Source organism: Hakea prostrata, chromosome 6, assembly GCF_041222555.1.
Source record: "Hakea prostrata isolate BN-2017 chromosome 6, UWA_Hpros_2, whole genome shotgun sequence".
NCBI lineage: Eukaryota > Viridiplantae > Streptophyta > Magnoliopsida > Proteales > Proteaceae > Hakea > Hakea prostrata.
The window spans coordinates 4,616,956-4,633,814 of record NC_142605.1 but is presented as its reverse complement, the minus strand read 5'-3'; the positions used below and the strand labels follow the sequence as shown (position 1 = coordinate 4,633,814).

Here is a 16,859-nt window from a genome sequence, read left to right as displayed (position 1 = left end):
CAACCAACAAGTCAACCCCGCATCTAACGAATCGGGATCATCTCCCCGTCGGCAAACCACAGAGTGCTCCCCAACAGCTTCCCAACCACAAAAACACAATGGGGCCCACAGGTGAAAAATATAAATTTTTTTTTTCCAAAATGTATTTTTCACCTGTGGACCCTACTGTTTTGTGGTTGGGGGAACACTGCTAGAAAGAAGGTTACATTCGAGCCCAGACGCATCAGAACCCATTTAATTTGAATCACGATTGGTAATATTTCACTAAAGTTGCTGCATATTTTGATCTTTATCTACTACTCTATTTCATCTCATGGAATTCATAATCAAATTAAGGCTAAATAGCACAATCGAATTCAAACCCGATGCATAACCAAGTAACCATATATAAAAACCAAATACAAGAACTATGCTGCATCAGATCAACCATAAGGTCCATAACATGATATGGTCTCCGATTCCAGAACCACCGCAGGACTTGTTCCGGACCTAGAACTCACTTTTCAACTACTTAGATCTGCAATTGACACCGTTAGATTTGACCAGGTTCATCCAGGCTTGACAAAGCCGACTCACTAGCTTTTTATTGAAAGCCAAGTCGAGTAAAAAAAAAACCTATGACTGATGTGTCATTTTATGATATGACGCTAAAATTTATATCCAATTGGACTAGTTTAAAACAAAAACTATCCAAAAATACATTTCTCACGAACCCTGATATGCATATAAAATTTGGCACTCAACTAGATACTTGCAACAAACAAACCTGCAAAAGACTGTCACAGCTCCGACAAGACTTAGCAACCCAAAATCCAAATGAATCAGCAAAAGCATTAGAACATTCCACCAGAAAGCTCATGAAACTCCAGGAAACAAAAATTAGAAAACCATTACAACTTAATAAAAATAACCATCTTCCAATACACATTCCGAAGTTAAAATGTCTTTCTTTTGTTAGTGATGGGTCCAGAAAAACTTCAACAAGATCATAACGGCAAAGAGATGTTTCATACTTTCGTTCAGACAAGAATCACCAATTAACAAAGTTGTCATTGCAGACACTATTCCCAGCCGTAAGTCCAAGAACTGCATGTCTTTCAATAGGGAGATAACTAGTCACTAGGGCCAATACACAGTAATTTTACTGCAAAAGAAATAAACAAGTAAATAAATCAATCCTTCATAGTAATTTGTAACAGTTTTAAAATCTATGAAAGGGAGTTAATTAGTCATCAGGGCCAAAGCATGCGTAGTAATCTTTTCTGCAAAATAAAAGAATTATAACAATTTAAAAAAAAAAAAAAAAAAAAGTGGTTCTATGTTGGAGTAATTGTATTACAAATTCTACAGAACACAAAAAAAATGAAATTGCAATACAATTACTCCAACAAGTTTAAGGTAATTGATGCACCTCGCACCACCACCTCCAAGATAAAGCAACCTCCAACTAACCACCTCCAAGATAAAGCAACCTCCAACTAGAAGATGAGGTAGTTCTTCTAGCCCTTTCAAGAAGCCAAAAGCTAGAGCACAACACTTAGACAACTCAAAGAAAGAAATGAACTTCGTAAAACAAATAATGTGAATGTGAGGAGTGTCTCTATTCCACACTACGTGCAAGGAAGCGTTGGGTTTATATAGGCCCAAATCACACCTTACACCCCTTAGGATTCTCAAGGCAATGAATTGGGTCATTGAATCACAATGACTCACCTCCTCACAAGGGGGAGAATCAATTCTCCACTAATGGAGAATCAATGGTTTGTCCCTCCTCCACTAATGAGAATAAACCACATTGATCTAACTTCCCCACTACTTGGAGGAATAACTCTCATATTCTCATTTTTTGAATGAATTGGATTTAATCCATTCAAAAACCTTAATCCCACTCATGGTAATGGTCATGAATGGTCATGAAGTTGAAATGAGAATTGAAGATCAAGAGTTAGAATTTGAGTAAATTCCATCCTTCAAGTAAGCCCACCTCATCACCATGATCAAGACCTTTAAGACCCATGACCAATGTCATGAAGAGCCTCATAACCAAGGTCATGAAGGGCCTCCTTTACTCATGGTGCCTTATCTCATGGGTCCCACACACTAACAAAATAATTAAAATAAAAGAAATGCAAAAACTAATTTTGAAACTTAATATAGATTTATAAAAAACCTAACATTATATCATAGTAATTAACATTTTGACAATTCACCTAGTATGATATGAGCATTCTCTTGGGACCTCAGGTCCACAACTTTGCTCTGCTGAAAAAACATAAATAACATTAGACAATTTCTGTAGAATCAATTAAAATACTAGCCTACCACATAATCCTGTAACTACTAAAATCTACTCACCAGATAAGAATCTCTTTTCTCATTAGAACTCCGCTGCCAACAGGCATGCATTGAGCACTTTATTTGGCACACTAGACAACCATGCCCAGAATATATGAATTTCATCAACGAGCCCAGGAAAAAAAAATGTGGATATTTTCGTGTGCGTGTTAATATTATTACTGCTATGATGACATTATGGCAGCAATTGGACTTCTACCAACCAGTGCTACTACATTTGCAAATGAACATTAAGTGGACCAAGCTTATGCTGTTCTCACTAGCCTTGGTCCAAAGCATGATCATATACGCAGTCAAATGCTCATGAAGACCTTTACTACTTTATCTGAAGCCTACAATATGATTCAGCATGAAGATCACCACCATTATGGCTGCACAATAGATATTGCTACATTTGAAAAGGATTGTAAAACAGAACAAGCCTACTTTCCTCAATAGCCTTATTCCAAGTACAATCACATACGCAAGCAGTCAACAAGTGTACCTTTGCCATACACTAGACTCGAAGCCTACAGTATGATGCAGCATGAGGATCACACCATATGCATTCAAATGCTCAACAAAAGTACCTTTTTACTTTGCGCCTTTGACATGATGCAGCATGAGGATCACCACTATTTTGTCATGATGACTCAAAGCATGACATGTGCTTTGGTTGACTTGGACACCTTAGTCACTCAGTCGCATGCATTCTTGATGTTGACTTGATTTTTTTGCCCTCTCCACAACTTTGGTTGCCTAGGCACCATGACAACTATGCTATTGCATCTCCAAGGTTTGTGATGGCTTTGGTTCAATCAGTAAAGTAAAAACCCATGCTGCAGCGTTGCTGCCCAACGGAACTACAGCATTTCAGTCTATTAAATTCGGCTGGGCAAGGATAATCTTATGATTCTGCCCAACTTTAACTCAGGAACATCTTACCACGAACACCTTGGAGATACCATACCAAAGCTGCAATTCTAAATCTTAGAACAGCAAAGAGAAGCTAAGATACTTACCTTGGTTGACGCATCAACCTACACAACCATTCCAGCTCATCCACAGGTTCGCACAAGACTCCACCATAAGGGGTTAAAGTATCCAGCAAGATGAGATGGGACAGGCCAACACGTCTTGGTATTGCAAGCCATGAAGACAACCCAGGCCAATACATCTTTTTAATTTTAAATTATGTGTCTTCTACATCAAATTGTATCAGCCGATACAGTGCAATACAATACAAGAGAAAATGATACAGTCAATACAGTAAAGCTTGTTACTGGTTCTTTGAAGCCTTCTAGCGCTGCCACTATAAAGGGAAATTCTTTTTTTGTGGCTGATCATGGCGAAAACAATGATAGATGTTGTGACCATGGCCATGGCCATGTAATGTAGTATTGTATTTGATTGATCAAAACAGTAGCCCAATAGGATCTTTCACAGGGAATAAACTTCAGATTGATAGACTTAAGATAAACAAAATTCAGATATTAAGGTAGGCTGAAAACCGGAGTGGTAGTACAAGGATATTGGTTTAAGAACATGGACTCAATAGGTCTTCAAAACAGCAGCAGACTATAAAGAAGAAATGGATGGAACAATATAAGAGAATTGAGAGAACAATAAGAATAACAAAGTAACACCCGGGCTTCACACCTCAAGGTGGATCGATTGGATCGAACACCAACCTACTTGATCAAACACAAGGATTCTCCATAGAGAAGGATGGCTAACAAAGCAACCAATTGATGAGTTGTGTCCTTACCTCTACATAAGTCTCTTTATATAGCATTTTAAAGAGACATAAATATTAATGGTAACATCCAACCACTAGCTAATATCACCTACCTATTAATAACTCAACTACTACCTAACTCTTGACAAAGGAAAACTCCTTTGACAATGAGTTCTTTTATTTTTAAAGCACATCCTTTTTTATTGACATTTCGAGAACTAGACTTGGGCTTAGGTGCAGCCCATGGAGATCAAAATATGTGGGCTAACTTTAACCCACTAAAACAGTCATAGCCCATGAAAGCCATGGGCTGATTTGGGTGATGGCTTTAAGCCTTTGATGGGCCTGACCCAATGGGCCTCTTCTTTCTTAAATATGTCTTCAATTCTACATCAACTCTCCCCGATTTGAAAACATTCGTCTTCAACGAATGAATGAATGACATGTGACGTTCATACAAATTGAGATCGAGTTTCTTGAAATCGTCAGCATGAATCCAAGTGGACGATTCTTCCATTTGACGAGGAAAACATAGTATTCAGTGCCACGACGAGTAGGTTTGTAAGAGTCATCCAAAACCTCCTCAATAATGTCAGTGATTGGTGGCTGGAGTTGGGGCAGCCTCAACATTTGTTCAGTGTCTCCATCATCAGAGTGGTGTCCTACATAAAAATGTAAGTCAACCACGTTGAAGACATTGCTTATGTTCATTTCTTCTGGTAGCTCGAGTACATAAGCATTTGGTCCAATGTGTTTCAGCACCTTGTATGGACCCATCTTCTTTGGATGGAGTTTGTTGTTGACCCCATGTTGGAACCTTTCTGTATTAACACAAACCATCACCATGTCTCCCAATTGAAACTCCACATATCGTCGATGACGATCTGATGTAGCCTTGTAGACATTATTGCTGAGAGCTATTCTTTGGCGAACATCAGCATTTACATATGTGATATGGCCCAAAAACTCATCAGCCTCAATACTCACATGTGCTTGTGGTGGTAGTGGGATGATGTCCATAGGCCGTCGGGGTTGAACTCCAAGTAGAATCTCAAATGGAGTACGACTTGTCGTACGATTAACTGAGCTATTATAAGCAAACTCAGCTATGTCGAGTATGGACAGCCATATCTTCTTATAATCACAAACCAAGCACCTCAGTAAGTTTCCCAAGCTTCGATTCACCACCTCTGCTCTGATACCAAATAATGTAGTATTGTATTTGATTGATCAAAACAATAGCCAAATAAGATCTTTCACAAGGAATAAACTTCAGATTTGATAGACTTATGATAAACAAAATTTAGATATAAAGGTAGGCTCAAAACTGGAGTGGTACTACAAGGATACTAGCTTAAGAACATGGACTGAATAGGTCTTCAAAACAGGGGCAGAACTATGAAGAAGAAAGGATGGAACAATATAAGAAAATTGAGAGAACAATAAGAACAACAAAGTAATACTCGGGCTTCACACCGCAAGGTGTATCGATTGGATCGAACACCAACCCATTTGATCAAACACAAGGATTTTCCATAGAGAAGGCAGGCTAACAAAACAACTTGATTTCAAATGATGAGTTGTGTCATTACCTCTTACATAAGTCTATTTATATAGCGTTTTAAAGAGACAAAAATATTAATGGTAACATCCAACCACTAACTAATACCACCTACCTATTAATACCTCAACTACTACCTAACTCTTGACAAAGGAATACTCCTTTGACAATGAATTCTTTTATTTTCAAAGCACAGCCCTTTTATTGACTTTTCGAGAACTAGACTTGGGCTTAGGTCTAGTCCAAGGAGATCAAAATATGTGGGCTAACTTTAACCCACTAAAACAGCCCTAGCCCATAAAAGCCATGGGCTGAGTTGGGTGATAGCTTTAGGCCTTTGATGGGCTTCTTCTTTCTTAAATATGTCTTCAATTCTGCATCACCATATCTCTAGATAAAGCTTCTTAATAGTGTTCCTTCAAGGAATACTTATTCATATAGTTGAAACATGCTAAGCAAACATGGCAAACCCAATTGGGCTCTTGAGTTAGCCAAGACCAGTAGTACTGACACTTCTAGTTACTATACATCATCTACTTAGCCATCTGCATCAGGGGGACCTTCTAATGGCCAATATTTCTCATGATAAATAAAATATGCTTCTGAATCATCTTCAACAGCTTGAAGCCACTCATGCCTCCACTCCAAAGCTACTTAGCCCATACAGGTAATAGTGCACTCCTTGCAAACACTTCCACTTCTTGGATTATTGACTCTAGAACGTCCTGTCATATGACTACTTAGTCAAATTTTTCTTCATTGAATAGACGTACTGAATCCTCATCCATCAGGTTTGATGATGGAACTTCTACTAAGGTCACAGGCCATGGCGTAGCATTTCCCACAAAATCCATGAATTTGTATCCAATCCCTTTTGTACATAACTTCTTTTGAGCCTAAGTTGACCCATGCAAGGGGAACCCTAGAAATTAAGGGACCTACAAGGGCTGGTTACTAGACTTTTAGGTTAGACAACTATTCATAGTAGGTAATAAATAAAAAGGGAAATTGCAGCAGTATTAATCTGACTAAACATACAAATTAGACAATCCAAGCAAAGTACAGGACAAATTCAGCCCTAAACTAATAAACACAACTAAGCAAGAACCAAATATGGGGATAGGGATCATGGCATTGAAGCCCTAATTCAAGTGCAAAATTATTAAGAAAGAGAAAAATTGATGTCCTAGTCAAGATCTGATTTCTACCAAGAGATACGGCAAATAACAATGCAAAGAAACCTTAGAAAAATATTTAACGAACCTACCGCAAAATTGAAAGGTGGGATAGAAAATAAATAATGAAAGACAAATATACCTGCTGGTTCCAATGGAACTACAAAAACAATGGTCTAGAAACACATAGGAACACAAAAAAAATATGGGTTACTTTCATTTGGACCACCTGAGGATGGTCCAAGTCATTTTTAGTCCAAAGAAAATGACATTTTGCATTTGCCTCCTGGGTGGTGTCCAAAAAACACCCTTACAATTTTATTTTTATTTCCTTTCAACTACTAGATCCAATGGTAGGGGTTAAAACAGTGGGAGTATATATGTAATTATAAATTTTTTATTTTACATTTTAATATTTTTAGTTTTTGAATTTACAACATCAACTCCTTCACTGAAATCCCTTTCAGTCCAATGGAACCCTCGTGTGAAACTCTTTTCCTGCTGAATCCCTCTTTTCCCCTTCTTGAGTTCATCCGAATTCAGGAAGGCCAACCAAAATACCAATCAGCTTAGGATGTTGTGAGGAAGAGCACTTTGGGAAAGAAATCTCGAAACTACCATCGAGATTTAGTGCCTTGCACTAACTCTTGATAGGAAAAGAAGGCAGCAGCTAGAGTGTAAGTCCAATCGAACTTGGGAGATCTTCTCCTCTTTGGGTTCTACTTTGTTTCCTATACAGTTTAAATCATAAACATCCTATATATAGTGGATTTATTTTGAGGAGAGCTCACGAATTCCATCAGAGCCTCCACAGCATAATCAATTCTTCTTTCTTCTCTCCTTCATTTTTCTCCTTATTTTCTTCTCAAAATTACATGGTATAAAAATTACTGCTGCACAAGAAGCCTGGTCAAAGCAGCTTTGAAATTTTTGGGTTTCGGTTGAAGGCGGGGCAGCACCTAAAGCTACATTTCTAGTTTTGAAGATTGCTTGATGGAATAAGAGTGATCTAACCTTTTCTTTATTTTCAGTTCGAGGATTCACAACTTCTGTTTTAGATCGATGCAGCTCCTTCGCTACAACTTGGTTGATGGTTGTTGAAGATTGAAGAACTAGAATGAGGAGGAGAGATTCTGCACATTACTTGATGCCGGAGATGTGCCAGAATATTGACGCAGCTGTCCCCTTTTTCTGGTGAGGTTTCTCCGCAACATTCCATTTCCCAGTGAGGTTTCCTCATCTATTTGCTCTTCATAATTTCAGGTTTGCAATTTAGTTTGAAACTGCCTTGTTTGATTAAGTCTTTTTTAATCTGCTGGTTCAATTTTTGGCTCACTGATTGGGTACTGATGAGTATAAATAATGATGATGGTCTGACCAGGTCTGACCAGGTTGGACCAGAGCCAGCCAGGGTCGGGTCAGAAGCGGTCGGTTCTCGTCATACTGAACCAAGGCAAACAAACAACCCAAGGGATAGCCGATCGTGCTTGAATAGGGAACCTTAACTAACTCGCAAGAGAGGGGTTAAACCCTACGATCATACGACTAGGAAGAGGATTTGCCAATTAATCCAGCGGACTTGACTAAGAAGGTAAAACCTATAAAAGTTAGTGACAAACACATGAAGAAGATAACTGAATCGTTTCTCTCCATTCCATCTTTCAATTAAGCTCTGCAACTTGCTAGAGCTCATTGGTTGTGCTCTTATTGACTTCACCATCGGAGGGGATTCCCAAGCGACGAGTTGGCCCACACTTGACGTTTGTTTTGCAAGCCTCCAACAGTTGGACAATTTTCAAATGCATTATTTGGCACCACTTGTGGGAAACAGTTCAGAAAAGCTATGGTAACACGAGATCGACACTCTTAAGAAATCAGAAGCAAGTTCGGCCACCTCCTCGAGGTGGAGATCTAACCCCCCCCCCCCCAATGGACACCCACTACAAGAGATTGAAGATCCAGAAGAAGAGGTGAACGGTGGCAGGCATTTGGACGACCAGAATGGAGAAATACCAATTATCCCTGACCTACAAGAACAGGTGAATCAAAATCAACATCAGATGAACCAAATGCAGGCCTAATTTCTCGAGATGCAAGCTCTACTCAAAACGATGGCGAGAAGCCTTAGGGCTCCAAGGAACCCAAATCCTTATAATTAGTAAGAAGCAAGAAGGCAAGCTCGAGGAATAAGGAGGGCTTCACCCGTGAGATGTTCTCTAGGCGGAGAAAGGAACCAGCTGAGGGACAAAATTTTCAACAACCTCTTGACAGAAGCCGAGGACCAGCATTCGGGAGTACGAAGAACGGGAGAACTCCCTTATAATGGTGAGGCCAATTTGCAAGACCAATCGCAAAGCAGTTGAACGGGAACCTTACAAGATTCGAAAGGGGTGTCCGAGCACATTCCAACACATCACGTCAAAAGGAACCGTTTAAACACCCAACCTAAAGGGTTGTTCAGATCGATTGGGAGTTGGCAAATATAAACCAAAAGTTGGGACAACTCCTTGAGGGAAAGAAGATCGATGACATTTACTCAATTATCAGGAAAAAAAACTCCTCCCAACCTTCTCTCTGTTTGACGGATGTGGTGATCAAATGGCGCCTATAAGCTATTACCAGCAAACAATGGCGATGACCAGGAATTCCAACAAGATCTTGCGCAGAGTGTTCAAATCTTCTCTTACAGCAGCAGCACAGAAATGGTTCTCGAACTAACCATCGAGAACGATTGCTAGATTTAATGAACTTGCCTGAAAGTTCATAGGTCAATTTCAACTGCATACAGACAAAAAAGACTGAGGAGAGTCTATTTACCATCAAACAAGCAAATAGCGAATCCATTCGGGATTACCTGCAAAGGTTCAATAAGGCTAAGATGGAGACAGAATATTGACGAACAAGTGGCAAAAACAACTCTCTTTATAGGAATTACTCATAAACACCTCTTGGAGGTGCTACTACAAAATATGCCGACCACGTATGCGAAACTAGTCCAAAGGTGGTAGAAGTAGCGAAAGTAACGGAAATCCTCAACGCTTGATAAGGAGAAGCAAAGCTAGCAAATAAGGAGCAAAAGACCTTTAAGAAAGGTCAAGGTTCTAAGGGACCTGATAAGACCCTCTTATCAGTTCCCTGTTCTACCGAAAACTCAATGATAACCAAAGATATATTCAGCCATTTCAACAGGACAAATATAGTCAGCAACAGATGAAATTCTATTCATTCAATAATTCTGTTAAGAATATCCATCTACAGTTCAACTCAAATAACTATAAATGGAACTCAATTCTTGGAATGAAAATAGTATATGCTTACTATAGGATTTACTCCCTATTACATATTCCCAGACTCCCTGTAGTCTTACCACCCTACTCGAGAGACTCCCCTCTCCTAGCAAGCAGAGCTTGATGCTCTATCTTCTCCCTCCCTCTTCTTCCAATCCCCCTTCCTCTCTTAATTCTTCTACTCCTAACAAACTTCCATTTTCCCCCAATCTTTCATTGCCACTTGGCAGTTCCTCTGTTCTGTTTACGGTTATGGGTGCTGCCTAATAACCTCATGACACTTGTCCCCTGCTGAAAGGTCTGTCCCTCTTCTCCTCACTGTTGTTGCTCCACTGCTTCTCATCTTATTCTTCCTTTGATATAGGTGGGTTATTAGGGGCTTATCAACACTCCCCCCCCCCCCCTTAAGTTTCACCTTGTCCTTAAGGTGAAAATCTGGGAACTCTTTATGTAACTGTCTAAAGTCTTCCCAAGTATTTTCACATGAAGGTAAGGTCTTCCACTTGATCAGCACTTCTAAATTACCTCGTGAGGAATAGCGTATCCCTAGCAGTTCCTCTGGGCTCAGCTGTAATTCTCCATTTTCCGTAAGACATGGAAGGTAGTGGCTGTGTGGAGATGTTATCACCATGAACTTTCTTCAGTTGGGAGACATGAAATACGGGATGTACTTTCGAATCAGCTGGGAGATTGAGCTTGTATGCAACAGGTCCAATTTGAGCTGAAATTTGATAGGGTCCGTAGTAACGATGTCCAAGCTTCTCATTAGGCCTCTTGGCCAATTTTTTGAAACGATATGGCTGGAGTTTAAGAAATACCTCTTCCCCAACGTGGTAGGAAACCTCTTTACGGTGCTGGTTTGCTGATTTTTGCATACGTTCCTGCAACCCGCAAGTTGTTTTTCAGCTCTTCTAAAATGTTATCTCTCTCCCAGAGATACACATCCACTTCATTCACCTTGGAAGCGTCTCCCTCCCACCTTAATAGAGTTGGAGGAGCTCGTCCATATACCACTTGGAATGGAGTAAGCTTAATGGCTGAATGATAAGTGGTATTATACCAATACTCCACCCAAGAAAGCTAAGTGGTCCAATTTCGTGGTTGCCTAGCATAAAAGCAACGCAAATAGATCTCCAAGCTGCAGTTTACCACTTCAGTTTGACCATCTGATTGAGGATGATAGGACTGCTGAATCTGAGTTTAGTTCCTACCAGTTTGAACAACTCGGTCCACATATTGCTTAGGAAAACGCGGTCTCTATCAGATACAATGGAATGTGGAAACCCATGCAATCGGACTACCTCTTTACTGAATATCACAACCACATCCTTTGCTGTGTATGGATGAACAAGTGGGATGAAATGTGCATATTTAGAGAGCCTATCGACCACCACAAACACCATGTCTCCTCCTTTAGTCTTTGGTAGTCCGCCTATAAAATCCATGCTAATATCCTCCCATATCTGGTTTGAGATAGGTAAGGGCTGAAGCAGTCCTTCCGCCGGCTTCATCGATTGGTGTTTACTCCTTTGACATATATCACAACTTGCCACAAATTCTTTAACAGCTCTTTTCATCCCCACCCAATATACCACAGCAGCCAATCTCTTATAAGTTCGTAGGGATCCTGAGTGGCCCCCAAATGGTGTAGAATGAAACTCCTCAAGGAGTCTAGGGATATATGTCGACTTTTTGGGAATCACTAACCTTCCTTTATAAAAAAGTGCACCTTTATTCAGCTGATAATGTGGAAATTATGTCGAACCCCCCAAAAGTGATTGAACCACACTTTTATATCGCTGAGAAGTACTTATTTCTTCTTCTAATCCCTACTCTCCTTCCCACACTGCTACTGTAAGGTTGGCTAGTTGGAGTTCTTCATCTGTGTTACGGGATAATGCATATGCCGCCTTGTTCTCACACCTCGGTTTGTATATGATCTCAAAATCAAACCCCAATAATTTCATGATCCATTTCTGCTGATTTTTTGCCATGGGTTTCTGATCCATCAAGTACATCAAGCTTCTTTGATCAGTACGCACCTTAAAGTGTCGTCCCAACAAGTAATGTCACCATTTTTGAACCGCCAATACTACAGCCATTAATTCTTTTTCATATACAGACTTATTACGAGCTAGAGGAGAGAGTGTCTGGCTCCAATATGCGATGGGATGACCCTCTTGCATCAACACAGCCCCTAAGCCCAATCCTGAAGCATCAGTCTCCACTACAAATTCCTTAGAAAAATCAGCCATACCTAGCACCGGAATGGAAGTCATGGCCACTTTCAATGCTTCAAATGCTGAATTAGCTATAGTGTCCCAGTGAAATGCATCTTTCTTCAACAGATTTGTAAGTGGAGTAGCAATTTTCCCATAATCCTTAACAAATCTCCGGTAATAACCTGTCAATCCTAGAAACCCCCTTAATGCTTTAAGGTTCTTAGGTATTGACCACTCCAATATGCAACTGATTTTACTCGGGTCCGCAGAGACACCCTCTGCTGAAATGATATGACCCAAATAGTCTATAGAAGTCACGGCAAAAGAGCACTTCTTCTTGTTCACCACTAACTTGTGTTGTACCAATAAGTCAAACACAGTTCGAAGGTGTTGCAAATGTGCTTCCATAGTCCTACTAAACACCAATATATCATCAAAAAATACCAATACAAATTTCCTAAAGTGTTCACGGAATACCTCATTCATGAGTGCTTGAAAGGTGGCTGGTGCATTGGTAAGCCCAAATGGCATTACCATAAATTCATAATCTCCATCATGGGTTCGGAATGTTGTCTTCTCGATATCCCCTTCCACCATGCGTATTTGATGGTACCAAGATTTAAGATCCAGCTTGCTGAATGCTTTGGCTCCTCTTAATTCATCAAGTAATTCATCGATCACCGGTATTGGGAATTTATCAGGTATGGTGAGCTTGTTGAGTGCTCGATAATCAACACAAAAACGACATCCTCCATCTTTCTTCCGTACTAGCAAAACAGGGTTGGAATATGGACTTGTACTCGGCCTGATCAAACCTGCCCCTAACATCTCCCCCACTAACCTCTCTACTTCATTCTTTTGAGAGAGTGGATAACGGTATGGCCGAATGTTGGGTGGGTTGCTGCCGTCGTTCAGCCTTATGTGATGGTCATACAGCCTCTGTGGTGGTAAATCAATAGGTTCTGTGAATAAATTCTCATATTCTCCCAATAACACTAGCACTTCTTCCCTAATGTCAGTACTTGTGGTAGAAGTTTCAGTCATAAGTTTCAGCTAGAACCCCTCACCACCTGTTCGAAGTGCTTGCCAAGCTTGGCCCCATGTCACCTCTAATTTGAGCAAAGAAGGATCACCTACCAATTTCACTAGCTGTTGATTCCATTCAAATTGCAGAGTCTGAGTCTTCCAATTACTGCAGATGCCTCCCAGTGAGGATAACCATTCGACTCCCAGGATTACATCCACACTACCCAGATCAAATGGGAGTAAATCTTGTATGAATAGAGCCCCCTCAACGTCAATCGAAACATCACGGCACTTCCCCTGCCCTTTCACCTTCTTTCCATCTCCCAATTCCACATAGAAGGGTCGGATATTATCCATCTTCAAGCCCAAAGGCTCGACTAATTTTTGGTCAATAAAATTGTGAGTCGCCCCGCAATCAACGAGAACCGTCACTGTCGAATCACCAATATTTGCTCTGAACTTCATAGTCTGCGGTGAATCAAAGCCTGCCAGTGAAGTAAGAGAGAGTTCTAGCCTCATCGTTTCAGTTTCGACCAACTCTGCTATCTCATCAACTGCTAAGTTTTCAGTCACGATGTCCTCTGTTACTTCACCTTCATAGATCAACAGTACTTTCAGCTGTTTAAAGGGGCACTTGTGTCCTTTCGAGTAGGGGGCATCACAACTGAAATAAAGGCCTTTATCCATTTTTACTTTCATTTCCTCCGGAGTAAGCCACTTCGATCGGTTTCCACTGTTGGCTGGAGTTGTTGTAGCCGTCTTCGAGGAAGATGAAGAAGCCGGCGACGTTGTAACACCCACAACGTCTTTAGAACTTCGACCTAAGTTTGTGGTTTGAATTCCGGTTTGGTTTGTTGAACCGATTGGGTGATTCACCCTCGGTCCACTCAAGATAGCTCCTCCACCCGCTCCTCGTTGGGCTGCTCCCAAACCCCATGTTGTAATGGGCTGCCCACTAACGAATTTCTTCGGCCCATTAACCACCCCATTTTTCGCCTCTATGGACTGGGCCGAGTCCATTAAGTGGGTTAGGGTCTTAGGCTCAAACAATCTCACTTCAGCCCTAATTTCTTCCCTAAGCCCACACATAAACGATCCCTTCAGCCACTCTTCCTCGTGTACTCCGGCAGCCACTGCCAACAACTCAAACTGGTTTCTGTAAGTTGCGACGGAGGTAGTTTGTCGTAGATCGACGAGAGCTTCCTACGATGACTTCGCCTGTGGGGATGCAAAACGTCGATGTAAATCTTCCTTCAATTCCAGCCATGATCGAAACTGGTGTTGCAACTCTCTGAATTAAACCCAACCCAGAGCAAGACCTTCAAAGCAAATGAGCGCAGCTTGAAGCTTCTCCTCTTCGTTCAAGCCCTGAATCGCGAAATATCTTTCCAGCCCTGCTTACCCACCCACTCGGGTCATCTCCTTTGAACACTGGTAGTTCAATGAATTTAGGAAGAAAGTCGGGTCGATTCAGAGCGGTTGGAATCTCTGTTCTTCTCGATGATGGTCGCCAAAAGTGGTATGTTCACTTTCGCTTCTTCTTCCAGTCAAGATTTCTGCAAAATCCGTCTCCACATCCACCGCCTTCCCTTTTGCCAGGTATGCCCTCAGTTCACTCATGAATGCTTGATGACTATTTTCAACCCTATCAAGTTTGGAGTCGATTTCGGCAAGGTGGACTTGTAACTCCCTCATCCCTGATTCCAGAACCTCAACTCGAGTCTCCATCCTACTCCTGACCATTCCCCGGAGAACGTGCTCTGATACCACGTTGATAAGACCCTCTTATCAGTTCCCTGTTCTACCGAAAACTCAATGATAACCAAAGATATATTCAGCCATTTCAACAGGACAAATATAGTCAGCAACAGATGAAATTCTATTCATTCAATAATTCTGTTAAGAATATCCATCTACAGTTCAACTCAAATAACTATAAATGGAACTCAATTCTTGGAATGAAAATAGTATATGCTTACTATAGGATTTACTCCCTATTACATATTCCCAGACTCCCTGTAGTCTTACCACCCTACCTGAGAGACTCCCCTCTCCTAGCAAGCAGAGCTTGATGCTCTATCTTCTCCCTCCCTCTTCTTCCAATCCCCCTTCCTCTCTTAATTCTTCTGCTCCTAACAAACTTCCATTTTCCCCAATCTTTCATTGCCACCTGGCAGCTCTTCTGCTGCTAACAAACTTCCATTTTCCCCCAATCTTTCATTGCCACCTGGCAGCTCCTCTATTCTGTTTTCAGTTATGGGTGCTGCCCAATAACCTCATGACACTTGTCCCCTGCTGAAAGGTCTATCCCTCTGCTCCTCACTGCTGCTGCTCCGCTGCCTCTCATCTTATTCTTCCTTTGATATACGTGGGTTATTAAAGGCTTATCAGGACCAAACAGTGATTGTAGAAATAAGGGGTGATCCAATTAGAGGCAGCGATATCCTGATCAAGTAGAATACACACTCCTAAATGCTTGACGGTCTGAAATTCTAAAGCAAATAAAGGATCATGACATACTGAGGAGGCCACCGAAGATGGTATCCAAGCCCAAGGAAACCAATGATTGCAGGCATCTGAAGGCGGATATTGAGAGATTAATATCTCAAGGGCATCTCACTAACAATGTTAAACGAAAAGGTGATGGTCAAGAAGGCGAACGGTAAGTGGTGGAAGTGCACCAACTACACCAATCTAAACAAAGCATGCCCGAAGGATTGCTACCCTCTACCTCGAATCGATCTCCTTATTGATGCTACGTTTGGGCACGTACTTGGGATATAATCAGATCCTATTGCATAAAGATGATGAGAAGTTTACGGCATTCATAACTGACCGTGAAAACTACTACTACAAAGTAATGTCATTTGGGCTAAAGAACGCAGCAGCCACCTATCAAAGAACCATGAATAAGATTTTCAAATATTTGATCAAGCGAAATATGGAAGTTTATGTAGATGACATGCTAGTAAAAAGCTTGGAACAATCAAGACACATTTTTGACTTAACAAAAGTATTCAATGTATTGCAAAAGTTCTAGATGCGCCTTAATTCAGAGAAAAATGTGCATTCAAAGTATCCTCAGAAAAGTTCTTGGGATTCATAGTCTCACAACGAAGAATTGAAGCAAACCCAACTAAAATTCAGGCCTTGATCGACATAGAACCTCCAAGGTCCGTTCGGGATGTCCAATGCGTAACGAGACGAGTGGCTGCCCTAAATAGGTTTATAGCGCAGTCAGGAGAAAAGTGTTTGCCATTCTTTAAAGCATTGAAAAACCTTAAAAGTGATAAAGAAGCACAATGGACAGAAGAATGTCAAAACGCTTTCAAAATTTTGAAGACAATGCTGCGAAGGCCACCTTTGCCATCCCAACCAGAGAAAAGTGAAAAGCTACAATTGTACTTGGCGTCTTCACCCTCGACAGTAAGTGCAGTTCTGGTTCGGGAGCAGGAAAAGAAAAAACTACCAATATATTATGTCAATCATGTTCTTTTTGACGTTGAAACAAGATAC

The 16,859-nt window shown here is 40.8% G+C and overlaps 1 protein-coding gene across 2 annotated transcripts in view; it reads right to left on the bottom strand.

The window, feature by feature from the left end:
* Positions 1–464: 464 nt before the first annotated feature.
* LOC149012141 (uncharacterized) overlaps positions 465–16,859 on the bottom strand; it is a 32,636-nt gene continuing 16,241 nt past the window's right edge. Inside the window, exon 3 of one of the 2 annotated variants that reach the window (XM_089160115.1) lies at positions 465–1,144. The gene's annotated coding sequence lies outside the window, so the exon portion shown is untranslated. The remainder of the gene's footprint in view (positions 1,145–16,859) is intronic. The other variant, XM_089160114.1, reaches the window with a different exon arrangement.